The sequence below is a fragment of the Drosophila tropicalis genome, unplaced genomic scaffold, assembly GCF_018151085.1.
Source record: "Drosophila tropicalis isolate 14030-0801.00 unplaced genomic scaffold, ASM1815108v1 contig_593, whole genome shotgun sequence".
Classification (NCBI taxonomy): domain Eukaryota; kingdom Metazoa; phylum Arthropoda; class Insecta; order Diptera; family Drosophilidae; genus Drosophila; species Drosophila tropicalis.
The window spans coordinates 9,265,438-9,275,957 of record NW_027173070.1 but is presented as its reverse complement, the minus strand read 5'-3'; positions in this window follow the sequence as shown (position 1 = coordinate 9,275,957).

Here is a 10,520-nt window from a genome sequence, read left to right as displayed (position 1 = left end):
AAAAGATCAGCATTGATCAGCATTAATTGATATTAAATATTTTGGTATAGATAAATTTGGCAAAGTTTTCCAAAAAAATTTGTAAGATTTATTCCTTTCGTTATTTAATGAAAAGGTAATTTATAATTTTGTATAAATTTTAGGCAAATATTTGTTCTGAAATTCTCAAGATACATTTAGTCAGTTGGTGGCTATGAACTAAACTAGTATATTTAAAAAGGAATAAAACTTTCATTTTATTTTCAAATTTCACTATTTCGTTCAAATTTATGTAAAATGTATATTTTTCAATATTTTCAAACAATTTTCAGTAAGCTTAAATGTTTTACCAATGATTTTTTGATGTTGACCTTGCAGGTCAAGCCTCTTAAGGCATTATTTATTCAGGTAAAGAACGAATTCTAACAACAGAAAGAAAATTTTCTTGTTCCTTCTGTTCTTTTTTTTTAATTTAGTATTTTAACTTATTATCATTTTGTATGCCTTTAATTTTTTAAAAACATTTTATGATTTATTTGTTATCACATCATTGTTATTATTCATATATTTTGTTTACGTTTTGGTTTTATTTCCTTATGAGCTACATAAATTTTCTATGATTTATAAGCTAGCATAGTCTTATGAGTTTATCAGTAAATTTTAAGAAATTGAGAAAACTTTACTTATAGGCATTATAGATCGAAATGAAACCATATAGAAATATACATACACATGAGCCAAATATGTGATATCTGAGATATGGAGGAACTAATAATAATCTCAATTCATTAATCTTAATTAACTATAAAGCGAATTGTTTTCAACTGGGCTCCAGTTCATATAATATTTCGAATCATCCTAGTCAAGCACTTAAATGTTTTCGAAATTCAAAGAAAAGTTAATTATAAATCAAGGAACAAGGTCCATTTTAATTCAAATCAAAAAGTAACATACTTTAAAGCAGATTAAAGTTGTTTAACTTAATGGAATAGTTTTTTCCTAAGCTCTGCGATTTTTCCACATTTTTATACCATACACCCATAGGGTGAAATGGTATATTAAAGTCGCCAAAATGTATGTAACAGGCAGAAGGAAGCTTCTCCGACCCTATAAAGTATATATATTCTTGATCAGGATGAATAGCCGAGTCGATCTAGCCATGTCCGTCTCTCCGTCCGTCCGTCCGTCCGTCCGTCCGTCCGTCCGTCCGTCCGTCCGTCCGTCCGTCCGTCCGTCCGTCCGTCCGTCCGTATGAACACGCAGATCTCGGAGACTATAAGAGCTAGAGCCACCAAATTTGGTATGTATACTCGTGTAGTATGCACATGTTCAGAGTTAATTGGAATTTTGGCCACGCCCCCTTACGCCCCCAGGAATCACATAAAACTGTTTTTCTTAAAAAGTATGACAGCTAGAGACATCAAATTTGGTTTATATACTCGTTTAGTTGGCGCGCAGAAACTAATTGTTTAAACTTTTTGCCACGCCCCCTTCCGCCCCCGGAATTTACATAAAACTGATTTTCTTAAAAACTATGACAGCTACCGACATCAAATTTGGTATGCAGACTAGTTTAATAGACGCGCAGAAACTGGCTATTTAAAAATTTTGCCACGCCCACTTCCGCCCCCGCAAATCAAACAAAACTGATTTTATCAAAAACAAACAAAGCTAAAGTCACCAAATTTAGTATGTATACTGGCTTAGTATTCGCGCAGAGTATATATATTTTCATATTTTGCCACGCCCACTTCCGCCTCCATAATTAAGAAAAAACCAATTTTCTCCTGTAGTTTTTTGACTATCGCATTCAAATTCGGCAGACTAATTAATCTTATCTATTTCTACAAAACTACCAAATTTTATTGAAATCGGACTAGAAACATGCAAAATATGCGTATGAACGTATTTTACTACGCGGTCCACAAGGCCAGAATTGGCCGTTGGCTAGTAGCGGCGCTAGAGTGCTCGTGTGTTCGTAGAGTGAGCGAGATAGCACATACTATGAAACATGTAAAAACAATTTAATAGACATACATATGTACATTTGGTTTTCGAAATTTAAAAAAATTTGTTTCACCTGGTGTATGGTATACCCGAGTCGACGAGTCGACTTACTTGCTTCATTCAAAGTGTTTTTTGTGTTTTTTTCATTTACTTAGCAAATTCTTGCCCTTCAGTTTTCATGAGTTTTAGTTTCTTTTGTTTACAAATAAGAATCGGAATTGGAATTGGCCTTAAATGAAGCCAATGAAGATATTTCTATAAAACAATTAAAAAATTCTCATCTCAGCTAAACAATTTCCGCCTACAATTGTTTGTTTTAGTTAATATCTAGTGAGACTTTTTATGGATCATGGAAATAACAGATTCAGTTAATTAGCATATAAACTAGACAGAGCGTATAACAAAATTTTGGCATTAGATAATAATAACACCAGCAACACCAACAACAACCATTTTAGTCACTCTGATGCGATTCGTCTGGCAATATGTTGGCCTTTTTTCTTTCATCATTCATCTTTCAATTTGCAATTGAAAGTGCATTGACAGGCGAGAGTTGGTGGCAGCTTCACCGCAAATTCAATCAGTCAACTTGTCATAAAACTCACCTGTTTGGCCCCTTCCCCCACACACACACACACACACACCTAGGTGGGAGGGATATAGGGGGGCATAGATGAGTTATGTATGTGGCAAAAGAGTTATGTGATACGCTGGTGATTAAATTTACCTTCCTTTTTTTATGTTTTTCAATTTATTTCGGATTGAAGTCATTCAACTGTGTATGTGTGGGGGACATGAGATGAAATCGACATCCGTTAGCCAGTTTAGAACGCAAAAAAAAACCACTTTCGTTTTCTAAACGATCAGCATGAGTGAGAGAGAGGGAGAATCAATCGAAGTCAGACAGCAGCGGGGAACAATTAAATCAAATTGCTCTCTGCCTTCCATGTTAACCTTTTCACAGGTGTCAGACATGCTAGAGACATGCTTTTGTTTGGCATCTTGTTGGCCAAGTAGGGGGAGCTCTGTTGCAGGTGGGCGTCTCACACGCCCAAGGCGAATGAGCCAAATGGCAGAAAAAACAAAACCAACAGAGACAGAAATGCCAACTGGCTTAGTTTGTTAGTTGGCGACCTTCAGCCTTGTTTATGAATTCACTTGAATCAGTTTTCCCAAGCTCTGTGGCGTCGTTTTTCCGAGAGTATGCGGAAAAGACTCTTTGCCACGAGATTTGCATAAAATTCAAGTCAAATATTTTGGCATAGTTTTTCCCACAAGCCAAGAGATAAATAAACCTAATTGAGTTTGTCTTTTGTTGGTTTAATTAAGTGTAGAATTTTCGTTTAGCCAATTTGGAGCAGCAATTTGGCAAAGACAGTGAGAGTGAGAGAGAGAGAGAGAGAGAGAAAAAACTGATGCAACTATTGACAAGAAAACATAAATAACAGTAATTATGTAATAAAGAAAGCAGGTGGCTGGCTGCACGGCGTAGAGGTAGCCAGGAGAGATCCAGTCGATGCGTCGACGCATCGTCGTAAGGCGAATGTAATTTAATTTTTTGTTTTTTGGTGCACGAAACTGCAACAACTTTTTGCTGCTGCTGCTGCTGCTGCGCTTGCTGGTTGATGATTTTGGTTGGTTGGCTTGGTTGTTGGCCAAATAAAAACGAAATGGGGAAAAAAAAACACTTCCTGCTCCCAAGCATTGGTCAAAATCTAAACTGGATTGCCTCCAGAGTTCCCCCAAAGAGACACAGAAAGTGTTGCTACGTGGTCATGTCTGTGTGTTTATTTTTATTAGGAGTTTGTCGCCTAAGTTTCCTTCCTTGTCTTGAAGGAGATTTGGATTAGCTAAACATTTACCCACCGGTTCGAGCTGTTCAAATTGTCAGGTTGATCTCACCGATGTGGACTGATAGGTGACCAAACTGCCGATAGGGTAGATTGACTGGGATATAACACACAAATGTCGGGAAGGGGGAACATGCAAATCTCTTTTAAGTCGCATCTATTAAGCTCTTATCTAAACATGGAAAATCTCTTTTACATATATGAATTAAAATATTTGCATTTGCTTTAGCTGTCATAAAACAATTGGTAATAACTTTTTTCTGTTAACATTTAAATCTATAACATTTAAATCTATACATAATTCATAGTTAATATCAGGGAATCAAATTGTATTTTATGTCTTACTTTTTGCATGTATTAAGTTATGTTCTTCTTTTATAATATATTTATTTATGTATCATACATTTGTAACCTATTTTTCTTATGGCAAATTGCATTTACATATTTTTCTAACATAGAAAGAAACTTTAAAATGTCCATAACCAGAGGACAGAAGCATTCGTTATAGACAATATAGAGACTTGGCAAATGAAAAGCTAACAATTTGTGAAACACATGGAATACTTTTCCAGCCTATTGCATACTTAAAGGGGCAAAGTTCCTCCAATTTCACATCCCTAGATCCGCCTATGCATAAAGAACGTCTTACACGCCTTAGTATATAATCGAATCATAATTAATATCAGGGCTAAAGCCTATGTTCGTATCATCATATGTATATCCCATTAGGTTCGGAGTTTTCTTGGGCACTATAATACGAAATCTTTAAAAGACTTTTGCTGAGAGCATTCATTCGTCTTGTTTCCCTTAATGTTAACTAATATTTATCATTCCAGCTCTCTGGCAGGTGCAATTACAATTTTGTAATACGGTGACCAAAAAAAAAAAAAAAAAAAAAACAAAAACAAAACTGAGGCAAAACATTTGCTTTAAACGGTCATCAGGAATGTACATAATTATATACACACTCACACACACATACACACACACACTCTACATACACTCCACATACATAAATAATTTCCAACACTTTCAAAAAGATTTTCAATTTCTCTGGCCACATGACGACAAAACGAAAATCGACAATTTAAACTATAGGCCTCGATGCCGACATATGTATGTATGTACATATATCTGCTTGAATATCGGAATGTTATAGCATTATGCATAATAATTATGCATGAGACGTATTTAAGAGCGCCAAAGCCAAAATCCGAAAAGCCAGAGACAAACTTAGAAACGAATTGAAAGGCAAACGAAATCGAAAACGAATCGAATTGAATCATTCCAACAAATTGACGGGGGGTAATTTCACTTTCCTTTCCCTAGTTGGTAGTGCAGCGACTGTTTAAACTGACTAACTGACTGGGCTTTGAGTGCATTGCATATTAATTTACCATGTATGTTTTTTTTTCTTGATTCGATTGAATTTTTTCAGTGGCTTCTTCTCCGATATACATACATTAGCTTGTGTGAGAAAACCCATGGAGATAATTGGCCAAAAGCAGAAATAATTATTTCAACCCAATGAAAGTAATTATCGAGCCAAACATTTCACTGCCAAAAATAAAATCAAAAAAGAGAAGAAATGTAATTCCAATTACGTGCTGCCGGAAATGAAATTATAGTACTGCCGGCCAAACGAGTCAATCATCATGTCACACTCTGTTCAGTCTGGCACACTGAGCTCCTTTCCTACCTACCTACACACACACACACACACACACACACACATGAGTGTGGATGGATCTACGCTCTGGTATGCAGATAAAAAACTAGTTTAATATCAACTCCACAATGAAAATATCTCATCTTCTACGAAATCGGGTCATATGTGCCATATGTGCCATCGAGATTTAAATTCATTCATAAAGAGTTTAAGCAGAATAGTTAAAAATTTAATTTAAATAATGCATTTGCTAAAGATTTATGAGGTATATCGAATATTAAAGTTTAGCAAAAAATGCGGAAATAAAAAATCAGCTATTAAAAGCAGTTGTTAAAGTAAACGTAGGTAAGTAACTAGTAGGAAAAGTTTCTTCATATTCAATTAGTTACTTAGTTAAGTTAGTTTTAGATGGTTAAGGAATGTTTTTTGTTTAAGTATGAAACTTTTCTAAGGACCCCTTATTTTGTTTATCCGTATCAGAACCCGTAAGATTAATTGAAATATTAAGTTACAAAAAGATAAACGTTAAAATCTTAACCATTCAAGTGTTTGATAAAAAATTAAAATTACTTAGAAATGGCCAAATGTCAGTTAAAACAAAACAGGTGGAACTACTTAATATTATTTTAAGAATTCATCAAATATTCTCAATACAAATTGAATATGAAATATGTATGATAAAATATGGAAGCGTCAAAAATGAATACCCTTAGCCTATTCTGACTGATTTGTCTTAGCTTTCTTTAATTTTGCTTAGACTTATTTATATTTTTGGCAACTTTTGCAAAAGAAAAGCTGGTTTTAATAATAGAAGGTTAAATATTCTTCAGCAACGTTTCGGAGCTGTTCTTATCAATGCTATATAGAAGAGGTTTTGGCCCTGAGGTAATGAGTCTAATATTTAAACAAATTGTCAATGGTTTTGTGGCTTTAGCTGTAACCAAGATTCAGCAATTGATTAGTGCTAGGATTTAGACGACTTGAAATAGTTTTCTCTGGACTATCCACAGTGCCATTTTACACTACACCTCAAACAATTGGCCAATAAGTTGTTTTCGATTAGTGTATATTAGGTCCATTTTGAGCTACAGCACAAAAGCCATCTATCCTAATAGATTTTAAGTAAACTCAAATAAAAGAGATGCCTTAGTTGGACTCGTAAAAATTGTCATTCTAGTGTGTGCAGTGTCAACTTCTTAATGCTTTTGGTGACCTACTTTTCGTATTATTGAATGAAAGTAAAACTTCCTCCTTAGACTTCTGTTAAGTAATCGCAAACTTTCTGGGTTCCGCCTTTGCTGTGGCACTTCAAATGGCTGCACCTCTAGTATATACAGACAAATTTCAAATATTTGTTGTTTCAATTTTGAATCACTTTGATCGTTTTGAAGTGTTTGCTTGGCTTTGCTTGCCTGCTCGCATATGGTGGTGGGTGAAATTTTTGCTGTTTGACATGGAAATTAGTTGAATAGAAACAATAATGTTTTGCCTGCCTAATGAGCATTGTACAGTGCGGCGTATACTTGATACGCACACACACACACACACACACACACACCTTTCTGGTCAGATTGTTGTTGTTGTTGCTGTTGGGCCTCTTCATGCTCATAGTTTTTGCGCTTTAATGCTTCACTTTCTTGTTGGTTTTTGTTTTGTTTTTTTTTTATTTTTTGGGTTGTAAGTGTAAATTGTTAAAAAAGACGAGCTCTCACTCGGTCAATGGTGCTGGTGTTGTACATGGTTATTGTTGCTGTTAACGTTAATCATACGCTGAATTGCACTTTATGGAGTTAGATAAGGTGTTGCTGATGTCAGGTTTGTGGTTTACTTTGATTTGGTCTTTCTTTCTTGACAATTGACAAGCATTTTGGCCCTCTTATGCAAGCCTCTTTAAAAAGGGGGGTCGCTGATGTCCTCGTTTTTCAATTTGTCTCGCTGCTCAATTGAAATGCACTTAGCCTAACGCACTGGCAGAGTGTAACAGAGACGACCCATCATCATTATCTGATGGCATAATGACAAAATCATGACAGAAAAGCATCATCTTCTTGTCTCCGTCGCCAGACATCGATTTCTTTATTTCGGGTTGCTGGTTCTCTTGGGTGAAATCAAGTCCATGCGTCGTTTTGGTTTTGATAAAGCATAACGTCGTTGACGCCAATGGCAAAAATGAAGAAAAAAATGTATATACATTGCATAAGATCCAGGCCCCCGGACAGGCCAAGACAGGCCCAGGCCAGACCGGGCCAGGCGTTCCGTAAATTGGCCGAGATTTGCGAAACGCAGCTCCAACTTCAGTTGCAATTTCATGCATGTCGATTCGATGTGAACAACAACAAACACATAGGCTATAAATACAAACATATACCAATACATATATACCGATATGAGTATATGTATATGAAAGATTATGATACAATTGAACGCATCTCAAAAGAAACGAAAAGATATGGCAAATCAGTTCAAGTCGCTTTTTTTCTCTTTGCAGCACAAATAAAAATATCAAATAGTTGGCTATTGCCAATGCTTCAGGGGTAAACAAAAACCAACTTGAAAAAGAAATATACTTATATATACACATAAATATTTATAATAATAATAACCAAAAATAGAAAAACCAAAAAAAAAATACATATATTTGGAAATTTCGCGTGCACATTTTGTTATGCACGATACTTGGCGCAATTGGCAAATTCGAGGCGCAAATCAATAGAAGAAAAGGTCAATTTCAAACCGGAGCAAGCTGAGCAAATATTATAAATGAAACTAACTGAAACCAACAAAACATTTGTATATCAATATGCTACGAACGAAACTCATAAAGTCTTCGTCGAAATTTTTGAAATAAAAAACATCTTTTCTTTGATCTATTCAAATCTTTGATCTAATATCAATCTCTGAATCCAACAGTTTTTGTTTTAACTTTAGAATAGAATAAAAAGATATAAAGTAAAATTGTTTTGCTTCTTTCGGTAAAATTGGTAAACAAATTGAGGTCACTGAAGAAAATATAGTTATTAAAACTTAATCAATTTTGCAACAAAATAAAAAAAGAATTAATTTACCTAACCTTAAGGCCTTTTTAAGGCCAGTTTAGATGTATTTCAATGTTAAAATGTTCTAAAATATCACATATCAATTAATTTTTTTCTTTTTTTCGATATTTTAAACAAAAGACTAACTAACTTTTGTTATTAGAAATACTTTTGAATAACTTGAATGTCAATGAATACTTTTTAATATCTTGCCTAAGGCAAATCTACCAATATTTGTGGAAATTGAACGGACTTAGGGTTGGTCTTTGGATTTAGTTAGAGTGAGTTAAGTCCTGAGGTATACAGGAATTTACACAGTTTTTTTTTTTTTTTTAGGCATCATTTTCTATCCATAACTCAAAAAGCTTTATCGTATGTACATAAGGAATTTTCATTTGAACCCCTCCTAAAATTGTTTTCTCTGCTTAATTAAAATACATATATGTATTTGTAAACAAAATTATTGATTTTTGAAATCTATATAACTTTCGAACCTTCTCAAAGAGGCATCAAATGAATAATTTAAAAAACAATTAAACTCTCAGTCAAATGTTAAATGGTAATTTTTAGTTTTAACTTTTTAACCCTTTTTTTTTTTGTTTTGCTTTAAAAAATTAAATTCAATGTAAAATTTTTTTTTTGTCTGTTTATAAATAATAATTATAAAAATTAAATTGGGTTTTGGCTATTTCGTTACAATAATTTGTAAAATTTTAAATATATGTTTTTTTTTTTAAATATAAACTTAAACTTTGTTCGGGCGAAGTGCCGATCCAGACATCAAATTACAAAGCATTCAAAACCACACAGTTTTACAGCCACTGATTGTGTGTACTTTCACTTTCACCTATTTTTGGCATTGGCGTTTTTGGTCTTCACCCCATTTCTCATTGAAGGCCAACGAAAGTAAAAACATATTCAGTTTGGTAAGTTTCTTTTCGTAAGCTTTTGTGTGCTTGGTAAAAAAGCTGCTTTTGATCTACCAAAAGCAAAGAGTAACAACAACAACAACGAAAACGGAGTGAAAGAGAGCTTGCAGTTTTAGAGTCACTTCAAGATCGTTTGAAGAACAGTTGGCAACACAAGCGCTTTAAATTATTTAAATAAAATTCAAAAAGAAATGGATAAGAATAGGAATTGTCAAATTTACTAGTTTGTGGGAAAATAATTGAGAGTAAACCACAAAATGGTTTTAACTTGTGAGCTTCTGCGATAAGGCGGACAAAATTCCATCGACCTCAATTTGCTAAATAATAGTGTCAAATTTTGTTTATCCAATGATTTCCAACAAATTTTAAGACTATATTCTTTCCTAACACATTCAGCGTTAAGTGGAAAACGTCAATCCACCTATAAGATACAGTTTTGGAGCCACTCTGGAGGTTAATGGTTTTAGAACCATTGTTGACGAGGTTTGAAAGCCACTCAAGTAAAACAAAAGTTTTGCATGCTCTTTTTTTTAAATTTTTTTTAGTTTTGAGCGAAATCCAAAAATATTTTTTTGTATTATTTTGCTGTTCATATTTTGAAAAATAACAAACTTAACTTAGGTGCTAAATATACATAATAATTAATTAATTAAGTTTTCTTGCTTGTTTTTCTCTTGGTATATATATATTTTGTATGTATATATAAAAAACTCTGTTGTTCATATCGAATCGGATCGGATTGGATTGGATCTCGTCCTGTCAATTATCTATTGTTTCTCTTTGTGGATTACAAAATAGTTTGACTATCTAAAATTGATCAGATCAGAATTCGGAGTGGATTACATACATCAAATTTTTGCAATTAAGTACAATTTATGGCATTTGGTTTAGGTTTGCTTTTGATCATGATTATCTTAGACACTTTTAAAGGTATATATTAGGTAGTTAGGTATTATATACTATACTCTATATGTATATATGTAAATAGGTAAGAAAATGTTTTGAACAATTGTTGGATGAAATTATTTATATCAGTATATTATATATAAAT